Source organism: Tenrec ecaudatus, chromosome 8 (assembly GCF_050624435.1).
Source record: "Tenrec ecaudatus isolate mTenEca1 chromosome 8, mTenEca1.hap1, whole genome shotgun sequence".
NCBI classification, from domain to species: Eukaryota; Metazoa; Chordata; class Mammalia; order Afrosoricida; family Tenrecidae; genus Tenrec; species Tenrec ecaudatus.
The window spans coordinates 157,407,557-157,427,422 of NC_134537.1; the positions used below are offsets into that span (position 1 = coordinate 157,407,557).

Below are 19,866 nucleotides of genomic sequence, written 5' to 3' on the forward strand. Positions count from 1 at the left end.
TTGCTAATTTAAAAAAAAAGTGAAGGGGAAATTTACATGACTTCAGCCTCCTCCAGTGAACTCCCTTTGACCATAAACCACGATGTGAGTAGTCTTGTTACTATGCACAGTGCACTGGAAAGTCAAATATGGAAGCTGTAATAAGCTTAGGGTTCAACACCTTATCATTTGATCTCCTTTTGACCCATTTTAACATTGTTCTAGCTTTTAATATTTTCTGCTTTCTTTTGAAATGAGATTTTACTCTATTTTATTTTGTTATTGCTGTTAGGTTTTTTGCTTCTTATTTTTGTATGTTTTTTTGGTATATGAAATACTCTATGGGTGACACTAGAGACATAGTACGTGGACTTTTTTGGCGGTAGTTTGGCAGGGGAAATGAAGAGCTGATAACATGAGTAGAAGAAAGAGGAAAATATTCTAAATTTGATTGTGGAAATGATTGTACATACAAAAAATACCAAAGGATAAATCTTAAAATAAAACTACCACAAAACACCATAATCAAAATTTTTAAGAATCAAGGACAAGGAAAGAATCTTGAAAAAGGCTCAGGGAAAAAAAGAAAGTTACTGCCAAACCAGACCCAATAAGAATGAGCTTACATTTCTCAGCAGAATTCAGGCAGGCAAGAGGGAAATGGAAAAACATAAAAACTGTAAGAAAAAACTGCCAAACAGGAATCTTATATCCAGTGGAATTATTCTTCAAATTTGTGGGAGAATTAGTGGCTTTTCCAAAAAATGAGAAATTAAACGAATTTTTACACACACACACAATCAAACTTAGAAAAGGGGGAGGTATTTGACAGAGAATCACCAACAGCATCAGCCATAAACTTGAGATTAACATCCAATATACAACCATCCATAAATCAAGCTATTTAAATATGTACACAAAGTAAAAAAAATTACATTGAAAATAGGGATCCTGAGATAGCAGTCCTCAATAGAGTCTATTATAAAGTAATAAGAGGAATCATTTAGATACAAACGTTTTGATGGAATGAAAGTCAAGTAGTTGGTCAGAGAATAGACTATCTTAAGTCGGGGAGAAAATAATAATTACCGAGTAACCTCTAACAAAGCAGACAAACCTAAACAAAATTTTTAAAAGAGTAAAACCACAAAGATATAGTAAGCAGTAAAATAACAGCTGAGGAAAATATGAGGAGCGAACACACAAAAATATGAAGTCAGAACAGAAAATAACAAGAAAAAAATAATACCATAACAATAAGCACAGCTGAGGGATGGCAATAAATTCATACCTACTATTAATGACTGATGTGAATGAACCACCTGCACCAGTCAAAAGGCAGAGAGTAACAGAATAGATAATAAAATAGGTCCTATTGACATGCTGCTTACACACCTTAGACATAATACTAATCTGAAAATCAAAGGAAGAAATCAATCATATCAGGCAATTGGCAATCAAAGAAAAAAAGCAAGAGTGGAAATATTAATTTCTAATCAAATATATTTCAAGGCAAAATATAATCATGAGAGGCATAGAAAAGCATTATATAATTATTAGGGGAACAATTAAATAAGACATACCATTATAAATATTTACACACCCAATGAAAGACTCTCCAAATACATTAATCAAACTCTCACTGAGTCAAAGTGAGAAACAGGTAATTCTGCATTAATAGGAGATTTCAATACACCATTCTCAAGGAAGTACAGATAACTGGAGTGAAACTCAATAAAGATGCAGAAGAACTAAACACAATTAATCAACCTGACCTCTTCAGGTTATACAAAACACTTCATCCAATGACAATTAAACACACACTCCCAGTTCAAAAGGAACTGCATGTGTCATACAAAGCAAATCTTAATAAATTTAAAATTTCCGAATTACACAAAATAAACTTAAATCACACAGAATAAAACTGGAAGTTAACCATAAGAATATCAAGGAAAAACAGGTATACAGAAATTGAACAGAATTCTGATGAAAACTTATTGAATAATAGGTTATTTATAAATTTATAAATTACATTTATTATTTATAAGGCATGGAACTAAAAACTTCTTGAAACAAAAGAGAACAGAAATAAAACATACCAAAATTGTTGGGATGCAGCCAAATTAGTAAAAAGAGGGACATTTATAGTAATAAACACACACATCCATAAAGGAAAAAACCATCAGTTATCACTTTGATTCATAATCTTCAACAAGTAGATCAAGAGTAGCAAAGTAAGCCTTTGATCACCAGAAGAAAAGAAATAATAAATATTTGAACAGAAACAAATCAGAACATTTTTAAAAATAAATAAACAAATCAGAAGACAGTAAAACAAAATAAAAAATCACTAAGATAAGAAGTTACTACTTGGAATGGATTAGCAAAATTGACCAACCACTGGCAACATTAACAAAGGAAAGGAAAGAGAAGAAACAAATATCATGAATAAAGAAAGGGAAACATCACAATTGAAACCATTGAAATAAGAAAGATAATAGCACAACACAATAAAAGACAGTACTCCACCAAATTTGAAAACCTACAAATGAACTAATTTCTAGAAATACACCAGCTACCCAAACTAACTCAGACTGACATGAAAACCTCAGAAGTTCCTTAATAAAAGAAGTAAATCAGCTCATTAAAAAACAACAAAAATCTAGGACCAGATGCCTTCACTGGACTATTCTATCAAGCATCCAGAGAAGAATTAACACCAATTCCATACAAAGTGTCCCAGACTATAGTAAGTGATGGCAAACTCCCAAACACATTTTATGAAGTGTTATTTTGATACCCCAAGCCAAAGATATTACCAGAATAGAAAATTACAGACCAATATCCCTTTTGAACAGATTCAAAAATTTGCAACCAAATCCTGGTCAAACACTTGAAACAAAATACTTTTTAATCTCATAAATATCTATTAGAATTCAAACAAAGTATGCAGGAAGGTTCAATATTAGAAGTACAATTAATGTAATCTGCCACATAAATAAAATGAGGCAAAAGGACTACACCATCATAGCAATTGATGCAGAAAAGGTATTTTATAAAATCCAGCCGCCATTCCCATGAACAACCCTCAGAAAACAGGGATAGAGGGGAAATTTCTCAACATAATCCAGGCCATCTGTGCATAATCAACAGTCAGCTCATATTCGATGGGGAGAAACAGAAGCTATTTCCCCTGTGAACTAGAACTAGGCAAGGATGTCCCCTATCACCACTTTTATTTAATATTGTCCTGAACATTTCAACCTAGAGCTATAAGATAACAAAAGAAATCAAAGGTATCTAAATTTAAAACGAAAGAGGTAATCAGTCCCTTTTTGTAAATGATATGATTCTATACATTAAAAACAGTACAAGAAAATTGTTGGAAATAATTGATAGCTTTAGAAATGTAGCAGGGTACAAGATCAAGATTAAAAAATCAATTGGATTCCTGTATACAAACAGAGAGAGCTCTGAAAAGAAAACATACCATTAAAAATAACCACAAAAAGGACGAATTACTTAGGAATGAACCTGTCCAGAGAAATAAACTACTTGTACAAAGAAAATCACAGGTCACTACTACAAAGAACCAAATGAGATCTACATAAATGGAAAGTTGTTTTATGTTCATGGATAGGAAGACAACATTGTGAAAATGTGAACACTACTCAAAGCAATCTAGAAATATAGTGCAATTACAATTCCGATTCCAGCAACATTCTTTTTTAAAAATGGAAAACACTAATCGCCATCTTTATACTTAGACCAAGAGGAACCAAGATATTCAAAGACTACTAAAGAAGAAGAACAATGTAGGAAGCCTTTCCCTTCCCAACCTTAAAACGTATGACACAGTCATGGTAGTTAAAAATGCCTGGTTCTGTTATGGTAATAGATGTGTGAAACAATGGACCAGAATGAAGAACCCAGAAATAAATATATTCATCTATAGACGACTGATTTTTGACAAAGGGCTGAAATATATTAAATGGGAAGGAGTCTCTTCAACAAATCATGATGACAAAATTGAGTTTCCATTTGCTGAACAAAACAGAACCCATACCTAATTCCATGTACAAAACCAAACACAAGATGGCTTAAAGACCTACATGTATGCCCTAGAATTATAGGGCTTATAGTGCGTGTGCACACACTTTCATGCATGCGCACGTGCACACACACACACACCCACACCCACAACTAAAGGTACTGAAAACCATGCACACAGCAGAAGACAAGACATATGACAAGACTTCCTCCTAACAACAAGACTGATATGTTCATCAAAAGACCTCATCCAAAGGGTTATAAGAAAAACCATAGATTGGGAGAAATTTTTTGGAAATGGGATGTCTGACAAAAGACTAGTCTCTGAAATATTTAGGAAACATTGCCACCTCAACAGGATAACAGGTCATCCAATTAAAAGATGGATAGAGTGCATAAACAGTTCACCAAATGAAACATTCAGGCAGCCAACAAACATGAAGAAAGTCTCATGATCACTAATCATCTGAGAGATGAAAATCAAAGCAATAGTGAGATACTACCTCACACCGGCCTTGATAGCAGGAGAGGGTGAACTGAGATCGGAACCCTCATTTACTGCTGGTAGGATCTAAGACCGTGGAACCACTGTGCGAAGTGATATGATATGTGCTCACAGTACTGGGATTAGAAATACCATCTGACCCAGCAATTCTTTTTCATGGTGTATATCCTAAAGAAGCAGAACTCGCGAATAAATATATGCACACCCATGTTCATCTCAGCGCTAGTCACAATAGCAAGAAGATAGAAGCAACCTAAATGCCCATCAGTGGAAGAATGAATCAGTAACGCACATAATGGATGCATACGCACAAAGGAGTACTCCCTCAGCTCCCTGACATCTGACTCATAATGACTTGTATCGGGCAGAGTAGAACTGCCTCTGTGTTTCTGAGACTATATCAGGAGTGCTGGTGAACTGCTTACTTGTGGTTGGCAGCCTGACACATAACTCACTACCTGTACCTTAATGGAATGTTATACATCACTATAGACCGCTGATACTATCTCATGAAACATCTCATGACATGGATATATTTAGAGAACAGAATGCTGAGTAAAGTTAGTCGATCACAAAAGGTCAAATATTATATGAAGCCATTGTTATAAAAGAAAAAAATCAAGGTAAAGATTTTTCACACACAAAAAATAGACTATGGTGATTACCACGGATGGAAGCGCAAGGGAGGGAAAGGGAAACTATAGGCTATAGGTTAAATGGAAGATAATATTCTACCAGTGGAAGGAAAGTGATTATAAATTGGGGGAGCAGAGCAATCTATTAGGAGATTTGTTAAGTTTTGATTGCTAAACACAAAATGGATGTAGTTGTAAACCCTCAGAAATATAAACTCTCACTTAATTCATAATACAGTTTTAACTATAGAATTTCCCACAAACTTTTGATGTGAATACATATGTAGCATGCATATCATATGCAATCACAACATTTGTCAATGTGTCTATATACATAAGCACACACTTGTCAATGTGTCTACATATGAAAATGAAAAAACAACTCACTGCCATTGAGTCAATGCTGACTCGTAGTGACCCCCTTTAGGTTTCTCAGACTAACTTTCTACAGAAATAGAAAGCCTTGTCTTTCTCCTGCGGAGCTTCTTGTAGTTTTGAACTGCCAACCAAGTGAATCATAGCCCAACATGGAACCACTACACTACTAGGGCTTCTTATGTCTATTGTATACATATACATACATATATATGTTGTATATATATATATATCCGTGCATCATTTGTCTTTTCAACATTTCTAAGGTATATTCCTTAGTAATAATATCAAATATTTTAATCATACCACTTTTCGAAAATGCAATTTCCATAAACATAGTTTATAATGTTCCTTTCTAAGATTTTTAGATGATTTCCGTTCTCTCAAATAATTCTGGATGCTTCCCGCTTTGGGAAAGTGATGTTCTTCGTTTCAGTTTCAAAGTCAATGGATTTTGTGAGGCATTGCTTCTGCTATTCTGATACTCCTGTCTTCTCCTCAGATTCCAAACAGAATATAAGTGACCCTTAAATGGAGAAAACTAGAAAAGACACTTTTTATATCCCTTCTCTATTTCTCACTGCAGCTCCACTAAATATGGGTCATTTTGTAGCAGTTAATTCTCTGTAGAAATCAAAATGACTTTTGAAGAGATAGTGAATAGGTTAGATTAAATGGGGAGTGTAGCACGCCAGACAGGGACCTCTCTTATTCCAGCACCTTTAATAGCCTTCCTGAACTACAGTATTGACTATCTTGGGGGAGAAGCTGCAGTTGGATATTTATCTGAAGATCGCCTTAAAAGTTCAAACAGTGTAACAATCCCTGTGAGGTGACTTACTTTGCTTTCCTAAATGGTTTAAAACACACATACACACACGCACATATATTCCCCGTGGCAAAAATTGGCTTTTTTTCACTTCAGTAAATGTCCTTATATGTCACAATAGCTATCCCAGATTTGTGCATATCTTAATTTTTATCAAGTAAGATGAAATGCTGTTGTTGATAGATGCTTCCTGCTCAGGTCCAAGCCAGAGTCCTCATAATTGTCCCTGATCCCATTGTTGTCACACGGCTTCAATCATCCTCCCCCGGGCCTTCCCTCCTTCAGTGCCCCCTACTTTACTAAAGGCCGTGTCCTTCTCCACAGACAGGGATTCCTGACAGCATGTCCAAAGAATATAAGACGAATCATGAAATCCTCGCCACGAAGGAGCAGTCTGGCCATGCTTCTTCCAAGACAATTTGGTTTGTTCTTTTAATGATCTTGCAGTCCATAGAGCTCGGAATATTCTTCTCCAGCACACAATTCAATGCATTGATTCTTCTTCGTTCTTCCTTGTTCACTACCCAGCTGTCACATGGGATGATGCAATACAACGCAACATGGTTTGGGCCAGGTGCCCCTAAATCCTCAATGTAACATCCTTGCTTTTCAACACTTTAAAGAGGGCTCGTGTAACAGATTCACCCAATTCAATGTGTTATTTGATCTGTCTGTTGCTTCCATGAGCATTGATTCTATAATCCAAGCAAGACAAAATCTCGACAACTTCAACCTTTTCTCCATTTATCATAATGTTCCCCAAGGGTCCAGTTGTGAGAATTTAAGTCTTCCTGACCCTGGGTTGTAATCTATTCTGAAAGCTACAGTCCTTGATTATCATTAGCAAGTGCTTCAAGTCCTCCTAGCTTTCAGCAAGGCGGATTGTGTCTTCTGCATATTGCAGGTTGTTGATAAGCCTGCCTCCAGACCTGGTGCCACATTCTTCTGCATATAGGCCAGCTTCTCTAATCATTTCCTCAGCACACAGCTTGCATAAGTATGGAAAGAAGATGCAACGCTGTAACACATATTTCTTGACTTGAACTATGCAGTACTCCTTCGTTCTGTTCCCACAGAGTCTCCTGATCCATGACAAGTTCTTCACGAGCTTGGGGAAGGGTCCTGGAATTCTCCTTTCTCTCAAGGTCATTCATAGTTTGCTATGATCCGCACAGTCAAATGCCTTGGCAGAGCAAAGCACAAGTAACAGTCTGTTTTTCTCTGCTCTGAGCCAAGCTCCACCTGATATCAGCAATGTTACCCCCTTTTCCACATCCTCTTCTGAATCCCACCTGAACCTCTGGCTGCTCCCTCCCTCTCCATGTGCTGCTGCAACTGTTGTTGGGGGATTTTCCGTAACATTTTACTGATGTGCGATATCAGTGATCTTGTTCTATATTTTGAGCATTCTGTTTTCTCACATTTATTTGGAATAGGTACAAATACGGATCTCTTCTAGTCAGTTGGCCAACTAGCTGTCTTCCAAATTTCATGGCATAGAGCGAGTGCTCCCAGCAGACTATTGAAACAATTGAGTTGGTATTCAATCCATTGCCGGAGCCTTGTTTGGGCATAATGCTTTCTGTGCAGCTGTAATGCCTCCCTTCAGCCTCCATGGTTCAGGAAGCTCATAGGCTTCCTGAAGTGGTGGAAGGTCCACTACTTCTTTTGGGTACACTCTATGTATTCTTTCCATCTTCTTTTGATTCTTCCTGCATCATTCAATATGTTGCCCATAGAATCCTTCAATACTGCAACTCAGTGCTTGGATTATCTCTTGAGTTTTTAAGTTTAAGATGTGCTCAGCATGTTCTTCCCTTTTAGTTTTCTGATTCTCAATCTTTGCATATTTCATTGTAATATTTTTAAGAATCATTTTATTGGGGGCTCTTACAGCATTCCATACATCAGTTGTATCAAGCATATCTGTACATATGTTGCTATTATCATTTTCTAAATATTTACTTTCTATATGAGCCCTTGGGATCAGCTCCTCTTTTTCCCTCCCTCCTCCTGCCTCCACCCTCATGACCCTTTGATAAATTATTATTATTTTCATATCTTATACTGACCACTGACTTTACCAGTGACAAGGAAGGAACTAGACTTGGTGAATGATGAGAGATATATCTTTTTAATTATTCTGAAAATGCACTGGTGACTCCTTGTTCCTATGGCAATTACATTTTTAATTTATCAGTTTGATAACTCGGGAGATGGCTGTCTTGAGTAGGGATACTGGAAGTAGCCAGTTGAAAGTCTCTTCCAAAACTAAGCAAGATTCAAAGTGTCTTTCAAAGTATCATCCTGGAGCCTGGGCTTTCCTTTCAGGATATCCTTTCGGGGCAAGGCACAATCTGTTTTCATGATTTTAAGATGTTATTCTTTTACATATGTGTATGGAAGTGTTTCCAGAGGTTGCATCATGTGTGATGTGAGAAGAGATCGAAGACTGAATGCAACAGCAGACAAGAGAAACCAGTGGTGCTTTATTAAATTAGGCACTAAAGATATTTTGGAACATGTAAAATGATCCCTTCGTTTTCAGTAACTATTTTAATTTTGGAGGCAAAACTATTTGAATTCAACTATTATTATTCATGGTATTATTAATATTTTTGATGTTTTAATTAATAAGCAGTTTTACATATAGAAGTTTTCATTCTATTGTGGCACATATTGGTAGATAAAATGAATATAGACAAATATTCATTGGACTCCCCAATAAGGGCATAAAGAGGTCCTAGAACCAAATATTAAGACCTACTACACTAATGAAATGGGTACAACACCGAAGAAGAAATTGATATTATGTGTAATTATATATAACAAGTACATTATGTGTAACAATATCCTCTCTCTTTTAAAATTTGGTGAACACATTTACAAATAAGCACACAGCCTTTTAAGCAGAAAATCATTGGCATTCGATCCCTGTCCAATATGAACCGGAGACAGGCCATGCAGCAGAGCGTAAAGAACAGCCGAGTTAACCACAGTATTTTGCAGCCTATCAGAAGCAGGGGGTGGAAGGGGAAAGCTTTCATATGGTGGGTGGGCGGCGCGGTAATGGCTGGGAAATTCTTGAACCAGGAGGAAAGCAGTCATGGGTGGGTGCTCTTTATCAGACACAGGTTGGAGGCAGTGATTGAGCAAACTATTTGAAGAACATGTTTGTGCTTCTTTTAATAGGGCAGAGCCTGTTTTATTTTAGAAAATCATCTTCAGAGAATCTCTAATAAAATTTTAGTTGTTCTTTACTTTAAACAGATGTTTCCCCCCAAAAGCATTTTATAGTGAATTAGGTGGGAGTTTATATAGATGGTCACTGTTTTGTACCTAACAATTTAAACAATATATCAAGCCTCCTTATGGCTTGTCCGGATCCTCATTTCCCTCCTGTGGTACATTAGCTTATGGTTCTGCTGAAATAACACGGGACTAACCTCCAATCCAGTGCTTCTCAGCCTTCTAATGCCGTGCCCCTTTGATACAGTTCCTCATGTTGTGGTGACCCCCCAATCATAAAATTGTTTTCATTGCTGTTTCATCACTGCAATTTTGCTAGTTATGAATCAAGCGACAAACCATTCAAGAATTTTAAAATTCATAATCCCAGTGGTAAAGAAAAACACAATTCACTTAGTGCCTTATCTTAGATTCATCTGATGTCTGTTGATTCCTTGTTGTGGGCATAACACTGTGGTTAGACAATTCCACTGATACTATTTAATTGAAGCCATGTGAGCCCCTTAAGTTACGTTTCACCACCTCCTCTTTGAAGGACAAGAGGGAACTGAGACCCAGGGCAGTGATTTGTCCAAGAGCATATAGGCAGAAACACCATTGGTGGCACTGTTGGATAAGCATTGGGCTGTTAGCTACAAAGTCAGCGGTTCAAATCCACCAGCTGCTCCCACTGGGAAAGATGAGGCTATCCTCTCCCATAAAGTGTCGAACCTCAGAAACACCACATAGGGCTGCTATGAGTTGGAGTTTGGACTCAAGGAGCCATTGTGAAGATGGCACGGGACAGGCTAGTGCTAGTTTCTGCTGTGCAGGAGGCCTCCTGAGTCAGCACTGACTCCAGGGCACTGAACCAACACAGCAAGGGGAGTTGGGTGCGCTCTGTGGCAGTGACTTATCTGTTTCTTAGATGATTTATTTACTGAGTTCTCTCTCTCTCTCTCTTTCAGGTTTTTTTCAATCTCTAATGAGTTCATGGTCCATGAGGAGTTAGTAATCTCATTCTGAAATGGAAATGCCATGAATTAAGTCATGAGATATCCTTTCGTGAGACTGGCCATGGATAAACAATTCTCTGCAGCTTCTAATGGCGGTGTTCTCCCAGCTAACTTTAATAGGCTTCTGTACATATGCAAATACATCTTTCAGTCAGATCTGTGCAGGCTGACTCTATTATCCTGCTGTTAAGCTGACCAGTAACTATGAAGGCATTCTTTTTAAAATTCTTTTTCTCCAACGTTTAGTGCCGGTTATTGCCAAAAAAAAATTCATTGAAATTGCTTGCCCTTTAAAAATGTTTTAATCATACATTTAGGACAGAAGTCAAATTATATTACATACTGATTTCCCTTGTCCGAACCATTTTCTAAAAGTATTTTCCCTAAACACAATAAGCCAGATGATATTTATTGAGGAATAAATGAGAAGCCCTCTGAGGACTATCTTGGACCTGTGGTAACAGGCTCAGCCTCAAATACTAGCCAATGGGTCCTGCTATGTTTCTGAAATTCTGGAAGAAAAACAATTGAAGTTTAATTAAATTTTGTCTTTTAGATGTGGATCTGAGCAAGAAAATAAGTGATTAGTAGATGAATAATCCTTGGTCCAGAGTTTGAATGTGTTTACATTTTCTGATATTCTAATGCCTATTTCTCTTTTTTAAAAAAATAGACAATCAAGCAAACAAATAACAAACAAACAAAAATCCAACTACCATAAAGTGAATTACAACTCACAGCAAATGTATAGAACAGAATAAAACTACCTGATCAGACTTTTGAAGTTGTAATGGTCTATTGCTATAAAATTCTGCAGTCTCAGGAATCCCACATAGGGTCAAAATGAGTTCATACTGACTTGATAGCAGTGGGTTTGGTTTCAGTAATCCTTATGGGCACTGCTAGTGGTTTTGATCAGCTGACCTTGTGGTTTGAAGCCCATGCTTAGCCCTCCATGACACCAGGGCAGCCATAACTCTGACAAATTAGGAGTTTATTGGTGTTGATCAACTGCTGTCAGGGGTTTAGTACAATTCTCCCACATATTAATTGGGAGCATCCGATAGATTTTCCACTGGGAGAAAATATGAGAAGGAATTGTTTAGTTATTGCAGGAAAAATTGCATGTGAAAGAGAGAAATGTATTGCCTGGGACCAGAGCAATTAATCTCGTATTCTACTAAATGCATATTTGTATATTCGCCCATGCCGATCCATGGTGTTTCCGACCATGCGGTGGGGCTTGTAAGACCTGACCAGGACTGGGTTGGTGGTTAGGTGAAGCGCTCCAGCCACAGCCTGATGACACTTTTCAAAAAGAGATAGGACAAGGGAAATCAGTATTAAATATAATTCTAAATCTGTCCTAAATGTATGATTAAGGTATTTTTTAAACATTTTATTTTAAGAATATGCACTTTCCATTATTCCCCCCCCCCCTTGGCAATAGCTTATGTAAGGTATATGTCTCCCAGAAAATGACCATGGTTCTTTTACCGATGATACGGACTTACTTGGCTCCTTAAATCATTTCATTATTATTAACAAATCTAACAAATAAGAAACTCTGTGGGTGCTAAAAGGGTTTTCAAAAGAAATCAGCAGTTACTCTGACCTTTTAAGGATGGAGAATTAGAATATGTTAGTATTTGTTACTCTAAATTACTCTGATGGATAGATTCCACCTCTAAGCAGCCTATATTAAATTCTGAATGTAACCCTATTGGACAAAGAGAACTCCAATATCAGCAATACTCCTTGAGGGATCTTGTCAATTTGACAGATTTGACAGGCAGTCAAATTTAATTTATTAAAATATTCTGTCTAGCATTTTTAAAAGACAAGAAGATTTTTATATGTAGTGTAAATGGACGGCTTTCACAGCCTTATTACGATAAATGCATAAAGTCAGCTGATGCTTCCTTGGTGTTCATTAGCGTGCGATTCAAACTAAAAGAATGGCTGGCATTCCAGACCCTGCCACATGTATGCCGGGGAATTTTGGCTACCGTCGTCATCTTTGTGTATACTCTGGACTTTCTGCTTTTTAAAGAAAATTAGCTTCCAATAAAAAGGAAAACAAAACTTTGCTTGGATGGTATGCCAACACTCACGAGGAATGAACTACAGTTATTAGAGACACTAGAAATTCAGTCCTTTGAGTCAAAGGCCATTGGAAACACAGGAGTCAATTCAGGGTTGTGAATTAGGCAAAAAGCTTAGAAAGATGTTCCTTCTGTGCTGGTTAGGGTTTATGTCAACTAGACATTACTGGGTAACCGCAGGGATGGAGCCCAACCTACCAGCCCTGACCCAGCCTGATGGATGACCCATCCTTGGGGGTGTGGCCTTTTGTGTAAAACGCAGAGAAGGAGTACAATGGACTCCTCTTTGGTCCTTCACCTTCTGCTGGAGCTGAATCTTGCTTCTGGTTCCTCCATCTTCTGTTCCGTGGCCTGCCCATCGCAGGAGCTGTCAGTGGATGACCGAGGGTGGATGCATTTGAGCAACTTCAGATACACATTTCCTCTGCTGGCTCGGCTTTGCAATCCTGCTTCCTGTTCATCAGCTTCCATAAGCCAGGAGAAGCCTACCTGAAGTGGACTAGCTTCACCTAGTTCTACAAATGTGTAAGCCGTTTCTTGATATATATCTCTTTCTTTATACAACACGCACAAATGTCATGGGGTTTGCATTTCTAGAGAATGCAACCTGATACACTTTCAAAGAAATTCTATTTCCTGTTTTGAGAGATGATTGTCAAAGAGAATAGATTTATTTACTCCTCTCCCCCACAGGGCCATGTTTAAATTAAATAGAACATACTTTATCACTGAAATATTTATGTAGACTGTGAGCCATCCTGGTTTCATCGTGGCAGTAGCTCCACATCAGCTATAAATTCCACCTTGGACTTGAAGCACTTTACTTACTTGATCTCATCAGCGCTCTCACACCTGCTGTTACTTAAGTGACTCCCCATCTACAGTTCCCATTGCCCTCCATCAGGAGGCCTGATTCTTCTGTCTTTGGGCTTCATGATCCCTCTTCCTGACAGAGCTCTCTCCCTCTGGTCATCAGTGCCTAGGGCCAAGTCCACGCCCAGAAATCCTTATCTTTGTATAGCTTCCTGTTAGTGAACTTCCCCTAAACTTGTGAACTGAATCTTAGGTAGGTAACCACTTTATCTATCAGAGATCTTGTCTTCTAAGATGTACTGGAAAAATGAATTAATTGGTAAATTAACTCCTAACAACTTGCCAATTTCAGTAAACGCAAAAAGCATTTTTAACATATTTAGACTGTGCCTGCTAAAATGAGCCTTTTTTGTAAAACTGACAAAAATCAGTACATTATATTTACAAAATATGTAAAACACTTCTTTGTGTTGTTTTCCATTTTCAACTATTAATAAAACATCATTCAGAACCTGTGTACCAGTTGATGACTTTCATTTCTCAAAAGAGATATATAATTTTAAGTATGTTTTTTTGATTTTGGGTGGGGGGCATATTTTTGTGTGGTTTGCTCTCATTTTTTAAGAAATTGTATCTCAGTAATGACATGGGGAAGGGCATGGAGTGGAGATCTAATGCCCATCTGTAGACAATTGGACATCCCCTCACAAAGGGGTCACAGGGAAGAGATGAGCCAGTCAGGGTGCAGTATAACACTGATGAAACACACAACTTTCTTCTAGCTCTTTGCTGCTTCTTCCTCCCACCATCATGACATCAGTTCTCACTTACAAGTCAGATTAGACCAGAGCATGCATACTGCTACAGATAAGAGCCTGAAACACAGGGAATCCAGGGCAGATAAACCCTTCAAGGTCAACAATGAGAATAGAAGTACCAGGAGGATTAGGGACGGTGGGGGAGAAAAGAGGAATCAATCACAAGGATCAACCTAGAACCCCCTCTCAGGAGGACAAATAACGGAAAAGTGGGTGAGGGATGACAGAGGAGGATGTAAGATATGGAAAAAGTAATCTATAACTTATCGAGGGTTTGTGAGGAAGGGAAGGTAAAAAAATGAGGACCTGATATCAGGGGTTCAAGTAGGAAGAGAATGCTTTTAAAATGATGATGGTGGCCTATGTGCAAGTGTGCTTGACACACTGGATGAATATAAGGATTGTGATAAGAGATGTAAGAGCCCCAATAAACGTAGTTAAAAAAAAAAGAAGTCCTAGTGGTGAAAATGATTAAGCATTGTGCTACCAACTGCAAGGTTAGGAGTTTGAAACCACCAGCTAGCTGCAGGAAATGAGGAGGCTTTCTGCCCCGGTAAAGATTGACAGCCCTGCAATCCAAAGGGAGAGTTCTACTCTGTAGTGCTGGGTCCATATGAGTTAGAATTGACTCAGTGCAGTGGATGACACATCAGGAGTCCCCGGGGAGGCAAATAAGGATCAAGCACTTATGGAAAAGTTGCCGGTGAGGGTGAGGACTCAGACAGCTCTGGTGATCTGCCTCTGAAGGTCACAGCCTTGCACACCCTCCGGAACAGTCCCACCCTGCCCGCCTGGGGCCCCTGCATGGGATTTGACTTCACAACAACCAGCAAGAGACCGGTGGCGGATAGCACTCCTTGTATGGATGTGCACCTAGAGGTACGCGGTTTAATGTGGTTGGCTGGCAAACAATTCATGACCACAGAGTCGATTCTGACTGATAGCGACCTTACAGGACAGGGTAGAACTGCCCCTGTGGGAGTCCAGGACCGTATGGGAGTAGAAAGCCTGTCCTCATTCACCTGAAGAGCAATGGGTGGTTTCGAACTGCTGACCTTTCAGTGGGCAGCCCAACTCAACACCCACCAAGGCTCCTTGATAAACAAAAGGTTGGCAGCATAAAGCCACCAAAGCTTCCAAGCAGAAAGTTTAGCAAGTTGCTTCCATGAACACACAGCCTTCAAAACCTAATGGGCACCTCGTGATCGCACTGGCCGGTGTGCTTCTTCCATGTGGGCTTATTTGCTTCTGAGCTAGATGGCCGCTTGTTCACCTTCAAGCCTTTAAGACCCCAGACACTATCTCCTTTGTGCCCAAGGGACCAGGTATAAGGCATCATGCAAAAAAAAAAAAGATATAAGTGTGTGTATGTATGTGTATATATGTGTATATGTATATATGTATGTATATGTATGTATATGTATGTATATATATATCATATTAAATGAAGGGGGAAGTGCAGAGTGGAGACCCAAGGCCCAAGTGTCGACCAATGGAGATCCCCTCATAGAGGGGTTTAGGAGAGGAGATGGGTTAATTATGGTGTGAGGTAGTATCGATGAAGAACACAGCTTTCCCCCGGATCCTGGATGCTTCCTCCCCCTAACTACCATGATCCGAATTCTACCTTGCAGGGCTGGATAGGACAGAGGCTGTACACTGGTGCATACGAGGGTTGGAGGTACAGGGAATCCAGGGTGGATGATACCTTCAGGACCAAGGGTGTGAGGGACGATGCTGGGAGAGTGGAGGGTGAGTGGGTTGGAAAGGGGGAACTGATTACAAGGATCCACATGTGACCTCTTCCCTGGGAAAGGGACAGCAGAGAAGGGGGGAAGGGAGACTCCGGATAGGGCAAGATATGACAAAACAACGATGTATAAATTACCAAGGGCATATGAGGGAGCGGGGAAAGGGGAGGGAGGAGGGGGAAAAAAAGAGGACCTGATGCAAGGGGCTTAAGTGGAGAGCAAATGCCTTGAGAATGATTGGGGCAGGGAATGTATGGATGTGCTTTATACAATTGATGTATGTATATGTATGGATTGTGGTAAGAGTTGTATGAGTCCCTAATAAAATGTAAAAGAAGAAAAAAAAAAAACCTAATGGGCATTCTCCTTATTAGTCGTGAGAGGTTTAGCTGTTCTGGATTCCCTGTGCTGCGAGCTCTTATCTGTACCAATATACATGTTCTGGTCCAATAAGGGGAACAGTAATACTAGGAGGGTAAGGTTAGTGGGGGGGGAGTGGAGGGGGTAAGGGGAAACTGATAGCAATGATTCACATATTGCAACCCCACCCCACTCTCAACCAGGGGAATGGACAGAAGGGGGGGTGAAATGAGACAATGGTTAGTGTAAGACATGAAAAAAATAAATGACAGTTTATAAATTATCAAGGGGACATGGGGGAGGGAGGGTGGGGGAAAGAAAGGGAAAAATGAGGAGCTGATGTGAGGCACTCAAGTAGAAAGAAAATGTTTTGGAAAAGATGATGATGACATATGTCCAGATGTGTTTAACACAATGGCTATATGTATGGATTTTGATAAGAGCACCCAATAAAAATAAGTTTTAAAAACCTAATAGGTCCTACTGCCACTCTTTTAGGGTTGCTATGAGTTGGATTCGACTTGGCCTGATTTGTGTGCAGATGTTCAAGTCCTCAGTGGCTGTTGGTTCGAGTCCACCCAGAAGCGCTTCAGAGGAGAATCAGCTATCGCAAACCCCATGGAGTGCAACTATTCTGCTAAGCAAGGTATTGCCACCAGGGAGCATCAACTTGGCAGTGATTGCTAACTGATTCCATAAACAATTCAAGGTCATAGTGAATTGCAGCTAATAGTGTGTCTGTTGCTTTCACAAGATGGAGTTGTTGAAGTCTAGACAACTTTATTCATATTTCCACACACTACCAAAACAAAGGTTTACCTAGAGACCCAATGATATTTAAGGAGTTAATTGCACACCTGAGTATTAATTAAAGTTGTTCTTGGTTCAAATGAATTGAATTGAATTCCATCAGCATTGGCTGAAAATCTTATAAGTACCAGATACTAGCTGTTAAAGAGCCAAAGATCAAAATGCCAAAACCCTGGTATCAAGATTAAAACCCTTTTAAGATGGTAATCGGGTTCTCATGAACATTAATAATGTGTTCTTTATAAATTTGAGGCTGAATATTAAAAGGATGGAGTGAATGTTAAAGGTTTGGATAAAGAGCTTCAGGAGCTCTGGGAGGGCTACCTGTTGTTATTACTGAGGGAAAGGAGGCTGCAGATGAAGGGCTGGTTTCACAGGACAGTTGATATGTGAATCGGTCCTAACAGAGGAGCGAGTTTTTTTTAATTAATCATTTTATTGGGAGGCCTTCACGTATCATAACATCCCATAGTCCAAGCTTATCAAGCCTTATTGTGCAATTACCACCACAAATTCAAACCTTTTCTTTTCCTCAAACTCTTTGCTATCAGCTCCCCTCCATCCTTTTCCTCCCCAACTGAACCCTCCAGGAACATCTCTGAATGTACGTGTTTGTGTGTGTTTGTTTGTTTAACTGTATCTTACACCATCCAATATAGCCATTTGCCTGCAATTCTGTTCTTCACTCCCCTCCAGTGGGGTTATAGTCACCAGTGCTATCACATTCCTCTTCCCCTTCTTCTCCCCACAACCTTTCCGTACCTTCAGGGAGCCATTATTCCCACCACTGTTTCTGAAGGGTTATCTATTTTGGCTTTCATGTATCCAATGATGTTAAATATACAAATGAACATACACAAATCTAACATGAGTAATGAGGTAAAACAAATAAAAACCATAATAGTAAGAGGAGGAACTATTAAAGAACTAGAGGATAGTTATGTGGTTCATCAGGGCTGAGGGACTTATCCCTTCAGAGGGGCCCTTCCGAGAGGGGCTGTTCAGTTCTCTTGCAGGTGGATGTGGAGTCTCTGCAACAGCCGTGCCCCTTCAGGTCGATTTGGTTGCTTGCTTTGGAACTTCAAAGGCCTCTTCCTGTCAACACCTCATGATCACACAGGCTGGTGTGCTTTTTCCATGTGGGTTTTGTTGCTTCCCTGCTCGATGGGCACTTGTTTAACTAAAAGCCCTTAAACCCCCAGACATTTTATCTTTTTTTTTTTTCTTCTTTTACATTTTATTAGGGACTCATACGACATTTTATCTTTTTTTTTTTTTTTACAGTCTCAGAAACTCACAGGGGCAGTTCTACCCACCTCAACTCCATGGCAGTGGGCTTGGTCTTCAAAGTCTGATTAGAAGTTCCATTCTCAGATATAGCTAGAGCTTCAGGAAACAATCAAGACATTTCTAAGTGTCAAAATTTTGTTTCTTTTTTTTTTTCTATTCACTCAAGTCTACTTTTATTCTCTTTCAATAAATGTTTTAATTATCTTCTCATAAGATGCTATACCTTTCTTTTTTTTTTAACAATTTATTGGGGCTGATACAATTCTTTTCACAGTTCATACATATACATACATCAATTGTATAAAGCACATCTGTACAGTCTTTGCCCTAATCATTTTTTTTCTCTTTTCTTCTTTTACATTTTATTAGGGACTCCAACAACTCTTACCACAATCCATACATATACATACATCAATTGTATAAAGCACATCCATACATTCCCTGCCCCAATCATTCTCAAGGCATTTGCTCTCCACTTAAGCCCCTTGCATCAGGTCCTCTTTTTTTTCCCCCCTCCCTCCCCTTTCCCCCCTCCCTCATATGCCCTTGGTAATTTATACCTCGTTATTTTGTCATATCTTGCCCTATTCGGGGTCTCCCTTCCCCCCTTCTCTGCTGTCCCTCTCCCAGAGAAGAGGTCACATGTGGCTCCTTGTAATCAGTTCCCCCTTTCCAACCCACTCACCCTCCACTCTCCCAGCATCGTCCCTCACGCCCTTGGTCCTGAAGGTATCATCCACCCTGGATTCCCTGTACCTCCAACCCTCATATGTACCAGTGTACAGCCTCTGTCCTATCCAGCCCTGCAAGGTAGAATTCGGATCATGGTAGTTGGGGGGAGGAAGCATCCAGGATCTGGGGGAAAGCTGTGTTCTTCATCGATACTACCTCACACCCTAGTTAACCCATCTCCTCTCCTAAACCCCTCTATGAGGGGATCTCCATTGGTCGACACTTGGGCCTTGGGTCTCCACTCTGCACTTCCCCCTTCATTTAATATGATATATATACATACATATACATACATATATACATATACACATATATACACATACATACACACACTTATATCTTTTTTTTTTTGCATGATGCCTTATATCTGGTCCCTTGGGCACCTCATGATCGCACTGGCCGGTGTGCTTCTTCCATGTGGGCTTATTTGTTTCTGAGCGAGATGGCCGCTTGTTCACCTTCAATCCTTTAAGACCCCAGACACTATCTCTTTTGATAGCCGGGCACCATCAGCTTTCTTCACCACATTTGCTTGTGCACCCATTTGTCTTCAGCGATCCTATCATGGAG

At 39.2% G+C, this 19,866-nt stretch overlaps 1 long non-coding RNA gene across 1 annotated transcript in view; it reads left to right on the forward strand.

Annotated features, from left to right (window-relative positions):
* LOC142454545 (uncharacterized) overlaps positions 1-17,218 on the forward strand; it is a 197,721-nt gene extending 180,503 nt beyond the window's left edge. The window contains exon 5 of the long non-coding RNA XR_012785702.1: positions 16,963-17,218. This is a non-coding gene — a long non-coding RNA (uncharacterized LOC142454545). The remainder of the gene's footprint in view (positions 1-16,962) is intronic.
* Positions 17,219-19,866: the final 2,648 nt, after the last annotated feature.